The 18,434-nt window shown below is 44.9% G+C and overlaps 2 long non-coding RNA genes across 2 annotated transcripts in view; both read right to left on the reverse strand.

Annotated features, from left to right (window-relative positions):
* Window positions 1–583: 583 nt before the first annotated feature.
* On the reverse strand, window positions 584–1,216 carry LOC149979967 (uncharacterized). The gene is made up of 2 exons (XR_016483624.1): window positions 975–1,216; window positions 584–842 (listed from the first exon to the last, which is right to left on the reverse strand). It is a non-coding gene; the product is annotated as an uncharacterized LOC149979967 (long non-coding RNA).
* A 4,341-nt stretch (window positions 1,217–5,557) lies between these two features.
* The window catches only part of LOC149979968 (uncharacterized), a 70,288-nt gene continuing 57,411 nt past the window's right edge, over window positions 5,558–18,434 (reverse strand). The window contains exon 3 of the long non-coding RNA XR_016483625.1: window positions 5,558–5,651. This is a non-coding gene — a long non-coding RNA (uncharacterized LOC149979968). The remainder of the gene's footprint in view (window positions 5,652–18,434) is intronic.

Here is an 18,434-nt window from a genome sequence, read left to right on the forward strand (position 1 = left end):
CCCATTTGTTTTCCAGCGATTGAATGTTAGCTTGCAGGATGGAAGGCAAAGGCAGATTAGCCACTCGTCGCCTGATCCTTACAAACAACCCCAATCTTTTTCAGAGAAATCTCAGTTTCCTTCTCCAGCGAATGCCGGGGATCTGGGTCTGGTCGGGTGTTTGTAGTATCTCCCTCCCATCCGAAGATCATTGAAGAAAAAGTATTTGTCTAATCTGAGGTGAGTAATTCTGATGTCCAGAAGCTCTTTTCGTTCATAAGAGATGGTTGCAGCAACATTATGTACAAAAGTTACAAACAACGTGAAAAAACTAACAAAATAGCATGTTTGGTTATGAGCCGGTAAGACGGCAGCCATCCCCTCAAGTGCCATCTTCACATCACTGGCCATTTTTAGAAATGGATCACTAGCCACTTTAATAATGTTTCTGTATCTAGTATTATTCATCTCATATATACGTATCTTAGTCACTTTTAAATTGTGTTTACATATTGCATCACTCATTTCATATGTATTGTGAGCGGACCAAGTAATTGGGCGTCACTCTAAAGCGGGAAGGTGGAATAAACGAGTCAGGAGTAAGTTTTCTTGATTGAACACAGTTCTCTATTGAGGCCATTGGGTCAACACAAACACTCCAACATAATCAATGAAAATCTTCCAAGGAAAAACATGCATCTTCTTCTCCAGATGAAACAAGAACATAATAGGATTATCTTTAAACTACAACAAAAAGTCACAGGATTGTCACCGTCTTAGTGGTTCTTCCTGGATAGCTCCTCTCTCTCGGTGGCCATCTTCCAGAGATAGTTTCCCCCTTCTCTGCTGGTTCCATTCTCTCTCTTATAGGGGAAGGAGAGTATGTCATTAGTACCGTAAGCTGTGCTTAATTGCCTCTGGTTACCTTGTCTCCCATGCCTTGTTGGGCTACTATCCATGAGCCCAGCCTGCCCTCTGGTGGTCCTTCCACATACCTTCCCCCCCAGGACCGAACCGGAGGGTCGGGCGCCAGACGCACCGTCTTGGTCGCGTCGGGACAGCGCGTCTGCATTCCCGTTCCTCGATCCGGCCCTGTGGATGACATGGAAAGAGAACGGTTGTAAAGACAAAAACCATCTGGCTATTCTGTTGTTATTGTTTCTCTTACCAGCCATCCACGTGAGGGGCGCATGGTCAGTAACTAATGCAAACCTCCGACCCAGTAGGTAGTACCGGAGATAATTGAGGGCCCACTTGATGGCTAAGGCCTCTTTCTCTATGGTCGCATACCTCTGTTCCCGATCGCTGAACTTCCTACTAATGAAGAGAATCGGCTTCTCTTCTTCACCTTTACCCTGAGCTAGTACGGCCCCGAGCCCTGTATCCGAGACGTCGACCTGCACAATGAACTCTTGTGAGAAGTCCGGAGCCTGTAGAACGGGATCAGAACACAGGCCATCTTTTAGCAATTGAAAGGCCTCTTTCGTCTCGTCTTTCCACTCTACCTGGTTTGGCAGGTTTTTCCTGATGAGGTTTGTGAGGGGGTTGGCAATGGTTGCATATCCCGGGATAAAACGGCGATAATATCCTGTTATCCCTAAGAAGGCCCGAACGTCTCGCTTGGTCCGGGGTCGAGGCCAGTCACGAATGGCCCTTGTCTTCTCTGCCTGTGGGCGTATTTTCCCATTCCCCACGGTGTACCCCAGGTATTCCGCTTCGGACAGGCCCAGGCAGCATTTATTTGGATTGGCTGTCAACCCTGTGGCTTCCAAACTCACGAGCACCGCCCGTAATCGCAGGAGGTGACTATCCCAGTCCTCGCTGTGGATGACCACATCGTCTATGTACGCCGCTGCATACTCTTGATGGGGCCGTAGAATGGCATCCATGAGGCGTTGAAAAGTTGCAGCGGCACCGTGCAGTCCGAAGGGCATCCTCGCATACTGGAAAAGCCCCTCTGGGGTGGCGAAGGCAGTCTTTGGGCGATCCTCCGGAGCCACCGGCACTTGCCAATATCCCTTCGTCAAATCCAGGGTAGTGATGAACTTGGCCTTTCCTAAGCGCTCCAAGAGTTCATCCACGCGGGGCATGGGATACGCATCGAATGTAGAGATGGCATTCACGCCCCTAAAGTCGTTGCAGAGTCTCATACTACCATCGGATTTGGGGACCAGGACTATGGGACTGGACCACTCACTCGTCGAGGGCTCGATCACGCCCATCCTCAACATTTCCCTCACCTCTTTCTTAGCGATGACTCGGCGAGCCTCAGGAATCCTGTAAGGGCGGATATGCACCTTCTTGCCGGGTTCAGTGTGGATATGGTGGAACAGGACATCTGTTTGTCCTGGGAATGGAGAGAATATTCGACCGAAGTTCATAATCAGCTTGTCTAGCTGTCTTGACTGCTCCGGTAGGAGAGTTTGGCCACGGCGCACCTGTGGTAGAGCCTCCTCTTTTCCTTTGCCCTCCAGGGCCATCAAAGCCACCTCCTCCTCTCGTCCATGGTACGTCTTCAGCAGGTTTATGTGATAGAGTTGGACCTTCTTCCTCCTGTCAGGTTGCTTGATGAGGTAATTGACCGGTGAGACCCTTTTCATTACCTCGTAGGGCCCCCTCCACTGCGCCAGCAAGCGATGTTCGGCCGTGGGCACAAGCACCATCACTTTCTCTCCCACAGTGAACTCACGGGGGGTCGCGGACTTATCATAGGCCCGGCCTTGGGTCCTTTGGGCCTTCTCCATATGCTCCTTGACTATGGGCCACACTGCTGACAGGCGGTCTCTTATCAGGGTAACGTGCTCTATTGTGGATCGAAAGGGGCATGGTTGGGTCTCCCAGGTCTCCTTGGCTAAGTCGAGGATTCCTCGACAGGGTCTGCCATAGAGCAATTCAAACGGAGAGAATCCAGTGGATGCCTGGGGTACTTCTTGCAGGGCAAACATTAAGTGTGGGAGAAGCATGTCCCAGTTTTTCCCGTCTCGGGACACCACTCTTCTCAACATGCTTTTAATCGTTTTGTTCAAGCGTTCACACAACCCGTCTGTTTGAGGGTGGAATATGCTTGTACGTATCTGTTGAACGTGATATAACCGACACAAGTCCTTCATCAACCGGGACATGAACGGGGTTCCTTGATCGGTTAAGATAGTCTTTGGGAGGCCCGCACGAGAGAACATCAGGAATAACTCCTTGGCAATTCCCTTTGACGACATGTTACGCAGGGGTATGGCCTCCGGGAACTTGGTAGCGTAATCTATAACCACTAGGATGTACTCGTGTCCTCTGGCGGATTTTGGGAGGGGTCCTACGAGGTCCATAGCTATGCGTTCAAAGGGAGTCTCTATGATGGGGAGAGGAATCAAAGGGTTACGTAGGTGTGGCCGTGGGGCTGTACGTTGACATTGATCACACGTCCTACAATACCTGGCCACATCCCGGGTGACCCGGGGCCAATAGAATCTCTGCATGATTCTGTCAATAGTCTTGTCTCGTGCCAGGTGTCTTCCTAAGACGTGGGAATGGGCTAACTGTAGAACTGTATCCCTGTATGGCCTAGGCACCATTAGTAATTCCTGGTTTTCCCCTCTTCGTCGTACGACCCAGTATAAGAGACCCCGCCTGATTGCATAGTAAGGAAGAGGGGGCTCACCTGATCCGTCGACGTTCCTCCCATCGATCACCTTCACCTTCCTCATGGCCTCCCTTAGGTCTGGGTCTCTATGCTGCGAGGTGCCGAACTGTCCCTTTAATTCCTGGGGCAGGTCGACCTCGGTAGAGGGATGTGGAGGATGTTCCACATCCCCATCAGGGGTGACCGAGGAGAATCCCTTCCAGGTTCCCTCCTCGGATGGAGCTTCAAATATATCCCTTAGCGCCTGGTTGCTCCTTTCTTCCTGCGTTGTGTATAACCCTTCACATGTGTCTTCATCGGTGGTTTCCTGGAATATCTGTCGTAAACGTTGGGTCGCTATTTCTTCCTCTGCTGCAGAGGACGAGGACGCGGCTACGTCTCCTTGTAGGACTACTACCTCGGGCTTGGATTTTCTCTTCTTTCCTGTCCCTCTTCTTCCCGTACATAACGTCATCTGCCGAAGCTCCTTATATAGGGGACAGTCTCTCCCGATCAATAATGGCACCTTCAGCTGGGGCACTTTCCCTGCCCTGACTGTACACCTTCCTTTTGGAGTGAGAATAGGCAGATTCACAGTGGGGTAATAGTGGGTGTCTCCATGGATACAGGATACGGCTACTTTGTCTGGTAGCAGTGTTGCGGAGGTCACCATCCGCTCCTCTACTAACGTAACCATACTTCCCGAGTCGAGAATAGCTACCACATCTTGTCCTTCGACTCGCACCGGAATCTCTGAGGCTGGGGCTATCTCTGCTAACCAACAGTGTTGATCCTGCCCCCTCAAAACGGGATGTGTGGGGATAGGCAGTGATGACTCCGTGACCATGGGCTCATCCTTGCTAGGACATTGTGGGGCATAATTGTTGGGAGACTGACATTTATAACACCGACCCTGCTGTGTGGTGGCTGACTTCTCCCACCTCCGGGGGGGGTTTGGACGTTTCGGCGGCGGGCGTGCCGGGATGAGTCGTGGTACGGGATTGGAAGACTCCTTCCGTTCCTCCTTGTCACTTTTTAACAACTCCCCTGTAGACCGATATGTTTCTACCGTCTGGGCTATGTCGTCGGCTGACAACGGGTTGGCTTGCCCCACAACCCTTTTTAAGTCACTGGGTAATTCTCTCAATATCTTGTCCACTACGAGAGTCTCTATCACATGTCCTACTCCCTTTCCAGGTTCTAGCCACTGTTTCGTCAGTCGTATTAATGCAAAGATCTGGGCACGGACGGGTTGATCAGCTGTATAGGTCCATTGATGGAATTTTACAGCCCTATCTCTGGCAATCAGTTGGTACCGGGACAGGATCTCGGTTTTTAGTCGCCCATAGTCCGCAGCTTCGCGGGAATCCAGGTCAAAATAGGCTTCCTGAGCCACCCCGGTCAAAAGAGGGGCTAATGCGCTCGCCCATTCTGTGGGCGGCCACTCTTCCAAGGTGGCCGTCCTTTCGAAGGTCATGAGAAAGGCCTCAATATCATCCTCCTTGGAGAGACGAGGTAAGATGGCGTGAGCAGCCGCTCTTGGCTTAACTAGGTTCTTCTCGTCGGCTCAGCTGTTGTTGCAGGAGTTCTATGGTTGTCTGCTGTGCCGTGATCAATTGTTGTAGTAGGGCGTTATCCATCGTTCTTGAATGGTTCCTCCGGGTCTACTGGAAGAATCTTGATTTACTCACTTATCCTTGTGTCACTCGTCCACCTAATGCCCGCATCCTCCACCAATGTGAGCGGACCAAGTAATTGGGCGTCACTCTAAAGCGGGAAGGTGGAATAAACGAGTCAGGAGTAAGTTTTCTTGATTGAACACAGTTCTCTATTGAGGGCATTGGGTCAACACAAACACTCCAACATAATCAATGAAAATCTTCCAAGGAAAAACATACATCTTCTTCTCCAGATGAAACAAGAACATAATAGGATTATCTTTAAACTACAACAAAAAGGGATTGTCACTGTCTTAGTGGTTCTTCCTGGATAGCTCCTCTCTCTCGGTGGCCATCTTCCAGAGATAGTTTCCCCCTTCTCTGCTGGTTCCATTCTCTCTCTTATAGGGGAAGGAGAGTATGTCATTAGTACCGTCATCTGTGCTTAATTGCCTCTGGTTACCTTGTCTCCCATGCCTTGTTGGGCTACTATCCATGAGCCCAGCCTGCCCTCTGGTGGTCCTTCCACAGTATATACAGTATAGTATTCTATACTACACCACTGACTGCTAAACAGCCATCTCCAGCACATCAGAGGCTGCTGCCTATAGACATAGATGAGGAATCACTGGCCACTTTAAGGAAATGAAACCCTAACCAATTTAATATCTCATATGTATTAAATGTACTCTATACTATTCTACGATATCTTAGTCACTTTTAATTGTGTGTTAATATTGAATCACCCATCTCATATGTATATTCTATATTCTATACTATGCCACTGTATCTCAGTCCAATGCCGCTCTGACATATATGTATATATTCTGAATCCATTCCTTATTAAGATGTACGTATATTTGGGGTATATGTTGTGAAACTGTTAGATATTACTTGTTAGATATTACCGCACTGTTGGAGCTAGCAGTACAAGCATTTCGCTACACCCGCAATAACATCTGCTGAACACGTGTATGTGACCTATAAATTTGATTTTGATTTGATATCACTTCTTTGAATGTTTTAGTCACATTGTGAATCTATATGATCCCTTTGATTGTATTTATACAGTATAATAAGATATCCTTTTCAACTAAGTCATTTATGATGAGGGGGCACAAAGTGTTAATGCTCATATTTAATAATAAGTCATTGTCACTTCTACTCCCGTTCCTCCGCTCCAGCGTTCGACGTCTCTGGTTTACCAACCACTGGTCCTGGGAACCATCATTACGCGCACCTGGCTTTAATCATTACACACACCTGCGCTTCATAATTAAGCACACCTGGACTCCATTACTTCACTCATTACTTTCCCTTTATCTGGCACTACCTTAGGTTCCTTTCCCAGGCAGTATTGTTTCTGTTGTCTAGACGCTACGCCGTATCGGTCCATGTTATTTGTTATATTAAACTTACCACCTGCTTCTCGACTCCCAGTGTCTATGTTACAGTCATATTAAATTCTCTACTTCTCTTCACTGTGTGACAGCTGACAAACACCTCATGAGTAGTGTGACCTGTGCAAGAAATTTACACATACCAAAAGTATAGCTTTCCACGGGCTGCTTAACGAATGCATCTACTGTACAGTATGTTGTCATTTCATAATTTTCAAACTTTTTTGACTGTTGATGACATAAAACAGTCATGTTTGGAAAATGAAGAGGCTTTGTGATAATGTAAGTACATTTTGCCCTCAAAGCTGACCATTAACACCTCAAAAAGTCCTATACTTTGTGCTATCGAGGATTTTGAAAGGGCAGCCTGTAAAAATAGAATACAGAGTACAAATATTTGTCTCCCCGGTAAATAATTTCTGCTTTGTTACATTCCTTTTAACGTTTGACCCAATATCCCCTTGCTAAACAGTCCCTCTATTCCTGTTACTATATCACCGCTGTGACCCTTTGGCTGTTTTTGCTCTGAAGTTCCCTCTTAACAACGGGGCTTTCTTAACTTAGTCAGTTGAAATCTCTGGTTTTGCGGCGATATCCCTTATTATCACTTTGGACGCAAATGAACTGGCCACTCAGGCTTTCCCCACGGTAGCAATTAAGCCTAAACACCACCATAAAACATTAACCGCAAAGCAAAGCATGCTGGGCCCCGATTTATCAGGGCGGCAGGGTAACCTAGTGGTTAGAGTAACCGGAAGGTTGCAAGTTCAAACCCCTGAGCTGACAAGGTACAAATCTGTCGTTCTGCCCCAGAACAGGTAGTTCTGGCCGTCTTTGAAATTAAGAATTTGTTCTTAACTGACTTGCCTAGTTAAATAAAGGTACAATTATTGGCCCGCTCTCCAATGAGAATGGATTTGTGCTGGAAGTCCCCAGGCAAGATCCAAGGCCCTAATAGAAGGCACTCTAGGTAAAGTGATGTTGACTATGACAGAGCTTCACCTTGTTTATTGTAAAATACTGGATGCATGTCCAGGGAACTCATATAATATACAGGTCCAAAAAGTTTTGGGGACAGTGACACATTTTTGTTGTTTTGGCTCTGTAGTTCAACACTTTGGATTTGAAATGATACAATGACTGAGGTTAAAGTGCAGACTCTCAGCTTTAATTTGAGGGTATTTTCATCTATATTAAATGAATTGTCTCTGCCTTTGTCCATTTAGCTAGAAGATGGAGAAATACAGTGAAATCCAATTATCTTTTCTGGGCAGTATATTGATTGAGAAACCTTGAACACATGCTAACTACAGGTAACTGCCAAAATGATAGAAACACAAGTTAATTAAGCAATTAACATCCTGTCATGTATGAAATGCTGGGCAGGCCATTTATTTGGCCATTATTTTGGCTACCATGGCTATGCCCCATAGGATGACAATTCCCCCATCCACGGTGTAAGAGTGGTCACTGAACGGTTTGATGAGCATGAAAACAACGTAAACCATATGCCATGGCCATCTCAGTCACCAGATCTCAACCCAGTTGAACCCCTGAGATAGCTTTTTGCACCACCATCAACAAAACACAAAATTAGGGTATTTATTGTGGAAGAATGTTGTTGTATCCCTCCAATAGAGTTCCAGACACTTGTAGAATCTATGCCATGGTGCATTGAAGCTGTTCTGGCTCATGGTGGCCCAACGCCCTATTAAGACACTTTATGTTTGTGTTTCCTTTATTTTTGCAGTTACCTGTACATGTTCAATTGGGTCCCTATCTGGAGTTTGCTTGTGAAATGCCATGAATCCGGGGCGGCAGCGTAGCCTACTGGTTAAAGCGTTGGACTAGTAACTGGAAGGTTGCAAGTTCAAACCCCCGAGCTGACAAGGTACAAATCTGTCGTTCTACCCCTGAACAGGCAGTTAACCCACTGTTCCTAGGCTGTCATTGAAAATAAGAATTTGTTCTTAACTGACTTGCCTAGTTAAATAAAGGTAAAAAATAAAAAAATCCATGCAGTGTCAGCCAAAAGGGTCTGTCATTAAGGACACACATACAGTGGAAGACAACTGGCTTTCTGAATCTGGCTGTTAGCTGTATGCTCAGCTTGGACCTGCTAACATGTAGTTCATTAATTGCTTACACATTCATATCTTTCTAGGGTTTTCAGTTCCCCAGACTAAATAGCCCCTACTTTAAATTAAGCCACATTTAAGTGCACTTCGGCTTTACAATAGCTCAACCGAATGGCGGTTTTATTAGCGGTAGCAGAGAGAAGAGATCGTGTTTTGTCAGGGCCAAAGAAAAGAATGGCGAAAACACATACTACATTAAACTGTAATTATGCACCGGGAGATGTGGTAATGTGTTCCAATACAGTGGGATGCAGTGTTAATCACTCACGGAGAGCCAATGCTAAACCGGCAGACAGAGTTATTAACATTGCTGGCATATCACAAGGCGGCCCAACAACGGGAGAGAGCGGATTGCGGTGGCACAAATCAAATTATACACAGGACCCTGTTTATCCACGGGGACTAGCCAGGCTTGACAACAGTCTCAGTGTAGGGGGGAGAAGGAGAGTACTAAACAAGGGATGGGGATGGGAGGGAGAGAGGGAAAGAGTGGGGGAGAGCACTAAATGAGGGATGGGGGAGAGGGGGAATGATTTCTGTGCACAGGTGTTCTTAACTCCAGGCACTATTTCTGAATTCCAAATTGACCCCTACACCCTACCCCATAGACACTCATGTAGATCTGAAAGGGTTGAATAGGATTTCTACAATATGATAATTGCTTCCCTTGCCCCATATGGGCTGGGTGGAATTTTGTGCCTAGTTGCTTATGTCTATCCAATTGTTTCAGATCTACCTAGATGAGTTTCTGGGGGTTAGCATGAATGTTTAATTCTGCATATCTATCGTAAAGGGATTGTTTCAAGGTGTAGATGGACGTTGTTAGCAGTAATCCATAGCATCCTCCAACCAAATCCCTTTAATGCTAGTCCCTGGAGGCCCTACAGGGTGTGCATGCTTTTGTTCTAACCCAGTAGCACACTTGGTTCAAGCCCTTAGATAATTGAATCATTCAGCTTTTCAACCCGGCCCTTGATGAGGTGAACAGGTGTGTTAGTTACGATGGTCTCCATGACCAGGACTGAAGAACCCTATCCTCACTATCCTCAGGGCTGAGGGTTCAGCGGGTCCAGTAGAACTGAGATGTGCTGATAGTGCAGCAGAGCAGCGAGGTGTTTGAGATTCACAGCAGCACACGTCTGCCTCAGACACAGCCCCAAATGACCAGAAGGGCTAAGGCAGCAGCACCATGTGTGCTGAGAGAACTGTAATTACAATACCCAGGGCAGGAGGCGTCGCCACTCTCTGATGGTGCCCACTTCTGTCAACTCAGCACAACTGGAGGGGGAAAATAAGAGAGCAAGAGGGCTCAGTCTGTAGGCTACAGTACAGGAAGTCTGGTGATGCAGATATTCAATCTCACTCTCCTTGAAATTACTTGAAATGTAGAGAGCACCCACTACACACAGACCGCTACCACCCCCTACCCCCCCAAACACTGAAGAGACATTGATACACTACATAACCAAAAGTATGTGGACACCTGCTCGTCGAACATCTCATTCCAAAATCATGGGTATTAATATGGAGTTGGTTACCCCTTTGCTGCTATAACAGCCTCCACTGAGCCACAAGAGCCTTAGTGAGGTCGGGCACGGATGTTGGGCGATTAGGCATGGCTCGCAGTTGGCGTTCCAATTCATCCCAAAGGTGTTCGATGGTTGAGGTCAGGGCTCTGTGCAGGCCAGTCAAGTTCTTCCACACAGATCTCAACATACCATTTCTGTATGGATCTCGCTTTGCGCATGGTGCATTGTCATGCTGAAACAGGAAAGGCCTTCCCCAAACTGTTGCCACAAAGTTAGAAGCACAGAATCGTCTAGAATATCATTATGCTATAGCATTAAGATTTCCCTTCACTGGAACTAAGGGGCCTAGTCTGAACCATGAAAAACAGCCCCAGACCATTATTCCTCCTCCACCAAACTTTACAGTTGGCACTATGCATTTGGGCAGGTAGTGTTCTCTTGGCATCCGACAATCTCAGGTTCGTCCATCCAACTGCCAGATGGTGAAGCGGGATTCATTACTCCAGATAACGCGTTTCCACTGCTCCAGTGTCCAATGGCGGCAAGCTTTACACCACTCCAGCTGATGCTTGGGATTGTGCATGGTGATCTTAGGATTGTGTGTGTCACGTCCTGACCTTAGAGAGCCTTTTTATGTCTCTATTTGGTTTGGTCAGGTTGTGATTTGGGGTGGGCATTCTATGATTTTGTATTTCTATGTTTTGGCCGGGTATGGTTCTCAATCAGGGAAAGCTGTCTATTGTTGTCTCTGATTGGGAACCATACTTAAGTAGCCCTTTCCCTCCTTTCAGTGTGGGAAGTTGTCTTTGTTTGTTGGCACTATAGCGCCACGGTTGTTTTTGGATTGGTTATTGTTTTTGTTGGCGTCATATAAATAAAGGAATATGTAAGCGCACCACTCTGCACCTTGGTCCTCTTCATTCAACGGCCGTGACAGTGTGTGGCTGTAATGTTACACATAATGTTCCCCTAATGTTTGATTGTTAGTTTCCGTTTGTTAGGGGAAACATTCTATGTTAGCAAAAAACTTCTGAGAACCTTTTTAGCATGTTTTTGGTGTTACAGTTCAGAGAACGTTAATGTAACATTAATGTCCCTTAATGTAAAACAGAACATACCCCAGAACGTGGTTACCATGTTCCCAGAATATACAATATTAATGCTCTAGACACGTTTCATGGGATGTTGCAAGAACATTCAAGTGTCCCGTTTTCTGAGGGTTAGGCGAATATTCCATCAACAACCCACCAAACATACCATATACTCAGAACATAAGATATTAATGTTCTAGACAAATTTCATGAGAACATTGCAAGAACATTTATTTGTATGAGTTGTCAGAACATTGCCTGATGGAACCTAAGAAGCATTCTCCCCTCAATTTTTTTATTATTACACATCACACCTTGTTACTGTTCCAAGCCAATCAAGATCCTGATTGAGGAACCACTGACACATTCATAGTTCTTCATCTGTTGGCAAGGTTAGGGATACTCACACAGTATTTTTCAACTTTCATATTTCACACACTTTGACATACTGTACTACAATGTGCATGTTCATTTACACAGTAATTATTATTCAACAGTCTTCACCTGGGATTTGAACTCATAGCCTCTTGGTGCACGGTATGCCGATCTTCCTGCTATGCCACCACGGCGTGTTATGTATTGGTTAATCTGACTATTCTCATTATTGATTTGATTTACTTATTGCAGCCATTTAAGGGCTTTCAGAATAGTTGTCTAATATTTATGGGGCATGTTAACCTCTTTTAATGATACTCCTGAATCACTATGATCAATAAAAGTTTTTATTGGGTGTACTTTAAACTGAGCTGAGATTTACTTCAAAGTGCATTCACCCTATTGCTTACACACCTATCACAGCCGTCTATGGACAAGGTATGGCCACTGTTTCAAATGCTAACTTTTTTGCATTTTTGTCACAAATTCAATGCAAGTCAATGGTACCTATATAACAATTTCCGTGCTTTACGTCCAAATGCTTTATATATAATTTAATTGAGTTACACAATACATTGAGAAACTTTAGGTTGATTTCAACATGGCATGCATTGGACTTGTGGCACAAATGCTAAAGAGTTACCATTTGAAACACTGGTCAGGTAAACAAAATCAAATGCTGTCATTCCTTGTCCATAGATAGCTTACATTGTAAGGAAACAAATATATAATTTTGTAATTTGGGTGAACTGTCACTTTAACCATAGAGTCCAAAGCTGAAGACAACATAAATTAACACCTTTCCCCTGGTTGTCAAAGGGCTGTGGATTCATCCCAAATGGCACCATATTCCTTCTATAATGCACTACTTTTGACCAGAACCCTATGGGCCCAGGTCAAAAAAAAAGGGAATCGGGTACCATTTGGGACAAAGCCAGTGTAGGAGTTGCCGGGCTGATTGACTAAACCCCTGACCCGTTTATGAAGCCAGATGTCATCTCAGACCACCAGCTTGCTTACGAAGGGTGACATGAGTGCTTAGTCTTTGATGACTGGCCTACCTGCAGCGACTAAAGGCCAATCTCTATGGCAGCGTAAGGAGGGTTGGCTTGGCTAGATAGACCAGCTGTCAGATGACTAATCGAAAATCACCACTTGTGTCTCATATAATGAAGAACATGAAGCCAGACATTTCTAACTTATTTCTCTCCCACATGGTACCCATGGGGCTGTTTTAGCAGCACCCTCACTGAGGAATATCAAAAAGCCAAAATAAGCAAACAGATGTACACTACCGTTCAAAAGTTGGGGGTCACATAGAAATGTCCTTGTTTTTGAAAGAAAATCACACTTTTTGTCCATTAAAATGAAATAGATCAGAAATACGGTGTTGACATTGTTAATGTTGTAAATTAATATTGTAGCTGGAAACAGCTGATTTTTTATGGAATATCTAGATAGGCGTACAGAGGCGCATTATCAGCAACCATCACTCCTGTGGAAGTTCCAATGGAACGTTGTGTTAGCTAATCCAAGTTTATAATTTTAAAAGGCTAATTGATCATTCGAAAACCCTTTTGCAATTATGTTAGCACAGCTGAAAACTGTTGTGCTCATTAAAGCAGCAATAAAACTGGCCCTATTTAGACTAGTTGAGTATCTGGAGCATCAGCATCTGTGGGTTCGATTACAGGCTCAAAATGGCCAGAAAATAAAATATTTATTCTGAAACTCGTCAGTCTATTCTTGTTCTGAGAAATTAAGACTATTCCATGCGAGAAGTTGCCAAGAAACTGAAGGTCTCGTACAACGCTGTGTACTACTCCCTTCACAGAACAGCACAAAATGGCTCGAACCAGAATAGAAAGAGGAGTGGGAGGCCCCGGTGCACAACTGAGCAAGAGGACAAGTACATCCGAGAGTCTAGTTTGAGAAACAGATGCCTCAGTCCTCAACTGGCAGCTTCATTAAATAGTACCGGCAAAACACCAGTCTCAACGTCAACAGTGAAGAGGCGACTCCGGGATGCTGGCCTTCTAGGCAGAGTTGCAAAGAAAAAGCCATATCTTAGACTGGCCAATAAAAATAAAAGATTAAGATGGGCAAAAGAACAGAGGAATTCTGCCTAGACTTCATCAACAAGATCTCACCAATAACGGGTTTAACAGAAGACTGTATTTTGGTCACATTAGATGTTGAGAGGCTATATACCAGCATTCCCCGGATGGGGGGGCTGGAAGCCCTAGCTCACTATTTGAGAGAGAGAGATACTAACGAATACCCACCAACCAACTTTATTCTACAGCTGGTTGAATATGTTTTGAGGTATAACTACTTCAGGTCTGATGATGAATACTATCTCCACATTCGCTCCGAGTTACGCTAACTTTTATGTGGGTCTTTTTGAAGAACGTTTTGTTAATAATGAAAATGAAAATCCATATTTGAATGAAGTCTTGAAGTGGTATTGATATATTGATGACACTTTTTGCATATGGGGAGGAACGGGAAAAGAAGTGTCAGACTTTATGACATTCCTCAATGACATAGACCCCAATCTCAACTTCACAATTGAATGTGACACTAGACGTGTTCATTACCTCGATATATGGATTGAGAAATCGAATGGAACACTGTTTACAACTCTGTATAGAAAAGAAACAGACAGAAATACTATATTACAGGGGGAAAGCTTCCACCCTGAGCCATTAAAAAGAGGACTTCTAAGAAGCCAGTTTTTCAGACTGCATGTTATATGCCACTCCACAGAGGACTATCTAGAAAAAGCTGCGGAGATGCGCAATAGGTTTCTAATAAGAGGGTATTCTCCAGCTCTCTCCAGCTCTTCATTTAGCATTGCTGAAAGCACGACGTAAACTGCTACAAAAAATACCCTTTAAAGCTAAAGAACACCCTGTAATGTTCACAACTACATATACTTTGGCAAAAAGTAGGAGATGCAGTCAAGAAACACTGGCATGTTGTATCATCGGACCCAGCTTTGCCTGCTGAATTTAAGAATCCACCACTTATTGTATATAGGAGAGGTCGCAATTTACGCAATAAATTGGTCCATGCCAACTCCCAGCCACAAAAGAAAATCAGCCAGGCTCTTTTACGCCCTCTTCCAAATGGTAGCTATAAATGCAGGAAAACGGTTCCAAATAAATGACATTATTACGTGCTCCACCACCCATGTAATCTACATTGTTAAATGTCCATGTGGGTTGTGCTATGTAGGTAAAACCTCTCATTCTCTCAAACAGAGAATCAGTGACCATCAAAGTTCAAATAGGAGAAACGACAGGGACATCCAGATAGCTGATGTTCTGAAAGAGCTGCAAAATCTGGACACCTACAAATCAGCCGGGCTAGACAATCTGGACCCTATCTTTCTAAAATTATCTGCCGAAATTGTTGCAACCCCAATTACTAGCCTGTTCAACCTCTCTTTCGTATTGTCTGAGATTCCCAAAGATTGGAAAGCTGCCCCGGTCATCCCCCTCTTCAAAGGGGGGGACACTCTAGACCCAAACTGCTACAGACCTATATCTATCCTACCCTGTCTTTCTAAGGTCTTTGATAGCCAAGTTAACAAACAGATTACCGACCATTTCGAATCCCACCGTACCTTCTCCGCTATGCAATCTGGTTTCAGAGCTGGTCATGGGTGCACCTCAGCCACGCTCAAGGTCCTAAATGACATCATAACCGCCATCGATAAGAGACATTACTGTGCAGCCGTATTCATCGACCAGACCAAGGCTTTAGACTGTCAATCACTGCATTCTTATTGGCAGACCCGACAGCCTTGGCTTCTCAAATGATTGCCTCGTCTGGTTTACCAACTACTTCTCTGATAGAGTTCAGTGTGTCAAATCGGAGGGCCTGTTGTCCGGACCTCTGGCAGTCTCTATGGGGGTGCCACAGGGTTCATTTCTCGGGCCAACTCTCTTCTCTGTATACATCAATGATGTTGCTCTTGCTGCTGGTGATTCTCTGGTACACCTCTACGCAGACGACACCATTCTGTATACTTCCGGCCCCTCTTTGGCCACTGCGTTAACTAACCTCCAGACGAGCTTCAATGACATACAACTCTCCTTCAGTGGCCTCCAACTGATCTTAAATGCAAGTTAAACTAAATGCATGCTATTCAACCGATCACTGCTTGCACGTCCAGCATCACTACTCTGGACGGCTCTGACTTAGAATACGTGGACAACTACAAATACCTTAGGTGTCTGGTTAGACTGTAAACTCTCCTTCGACTCACATTAAGCATCTCCAATCCAAAATTAAATCTAGAATTGGGCTACCTGTATTGCAACAAAGCATCCTTCACTCATGCTGCCAAACATACCCTCGTAACACTGTCCATCCTACCGATCCTCGACTTTGGTGATGTCATCTATAAAATAGCCTCCAACACTCTACCCAACAAACGGGATGCAGTCTATCACATTGCCATCCGTTTTGTCACCAAAGCCCCATACACTACCCACCATTGTGACCTGTATGCTCTTGCCAAACCCACTGGCTCCAGGTCATCTATAAGTCTTTGCTAGGTAAAGCCCAGCCTTATCTCAGCGCACTGGTCACCATAGCAGCACCCACTCATAGCACGCGCTCCAGCAGGTATATCTCACTGGTCACCCCCAAAGCCAATTCCTCCTTTGGTCATCTTTCCTTCCAGTTCTCTGCTGCCAATGACTGGAATGAACTGCAAAAATCTCTGAAGCTGGAGACTCATATCTCCCTCACTAGCTTTAAGCACCAGCTGTCAGAGCAGCTCACAGATCACTGCACCTGTACATAGCCCATCTGTAAACAGCCCATCTATCTACCTACAGTACCTCATCCCCATACAGTATTTATTTATCTTGCTCCTTTGTATCTCTACTTGCACATTCATCTTCTGCACATCTACCATTCCAGTGTTTCATTGCTATATTGTAATTACTTCGCCACCATGGCCTATTTATTGCCTTAACTCCCTTATCTTACCTCATTTGCACTCACTGTATATAGACTTGTTGTTTTCTTTTGCTCTGCTGTATTATTGACTATGTTTTGTTTATTCCATGTGTAACTCTGTGTTGTTGTATGTATCAAATTGCTATGCTTTATCTTGGCCAGGTCGCAGTTGCAAATGAGAACTTGTTCTCAACTAGCCTACCTGGTTAAATAAAAGGTGAAATAAAAATGAATAAAAAAAATGCCTATGTATGTTTTGTAAATTTGAACATGAATTATGCCCCTATTTCAGATTACTCTGACGTTTTTCTTACACTGGACCCAATGATTTATGAAAACTTGCTTGGTAGGTCGATGTCCTCATTGGGGTTTTACAGATGTGTTGAATACGTTTTATGTACACACTTTTTAACATTTTATTTAACCTTTATTTAACCAGGTAGGCTAGTTAAGAACAAGTTCTCATTTGCAACTGCGACCTGGCCAAGATAAAGCATAGCAGTGTGAACAGACAACAACACAGAGTTACACATGGAGTAAACAATTAACAAGTCAATAACACAGTAGAAAAAAAAGAGAGTCTATATACATTGTGTGCAAAAGGCATGAGGTAGGCGAATAATTACAATTTTGCAGATTAACACTGGAGTGATAAGTGATCAGATGGTTATGTACAGTTAGAGATATTGGTGTGCAAAAGAGCAGAAAAGTATATAAATATAAACAGTATGGGGATGAGGTAGGTAAAATTGGGTGGGCTATTTACCGATAGACTATGTACAGCTGCAGCGATCGGTTAGCTGCTCAGATAGCAGATGTTTGAAGTTGGTGAGGGAGATAAAAGTCTCCAACTTCAACAATTTTTGCAATTCGTTCCAGTCACAGGCAGCAGAGAACTGGAACGAAAGGCGGCCAAATGAGGTGTTGGCTTTAGGGATGATCAGTGAGATACACCTGCTGGAGCGCGTGCTACGGGTGGGTGTTGCCATCGTGACCAGTGAACTGAGATAAGGCGGAGCTTTACCTAGCATGGACTTGTAGATGACCTGGAGCCAGTGGGTCTGGCGACGAATAGGTAGCGAGGGCCAGCCGACTAGAGCATACAGGTCGCAGTGGTGGGTGGTATAAGGTGCTTTAGTAACAAAACGGATGGCACTGTGATAAACTGCATCCAGTTTGCTGAGTAGAGTATTGGAAGCTATTTTGTAGATGACATCGCCGAAGTCGAGGATCGGTAGGATAGTCAGTTTTAATAGGGTAAGTTTGGCGGCGTGAGTGAAGGAGGCTTTGTTGCGGAATAGAAAGCCGACTCTAGATTTTATTTTAGATTGGAGGTGTTTGATATGAGTCTGGAAGGAGAGTTTGCTGTCTAGCCAGACACCTAGGTACTTATAGATGTCCACATATTCTAGGTCGGAACCATCCAGGGTGGTGATGCTAGTCGGGCGTGCGGGTGCAGGCAGCGAACGGTTGAAAAGCATGCATTTGGTTTTACTAGCGTTCAAGAGCAGTTGGAGGCCACGGAAGGAGTGTTGTATGGCATTGAAGCTCGTTTGGAGGTTAGATAGCACAGTGTCCAAGGACGGGCCGGAAGTATACAGAATGGTGTCGTCTGCGTAGAGGTGGATCAGGGAATCGCCCGCAGCAAGAGCAACATCATTGATATATATAGAG

The sequence above is a fragment of the Oncorhynchus mykiss genome, chromosome 10 (assembly GCF_057628025.1).
Source record: "Oncorhynchus mykiss isolate SJ-2025 chromosome 10, ASM5762802v1, whole genome shotgun sequence".
In the NCBI taxonomy this organism is placed as follows: Eukaryota; Metazoa; Chordata; class Actinopteri; order Salmoniformes; family Salmonidae; genus Oncorhynchus; species Oncorhynchus mykiss.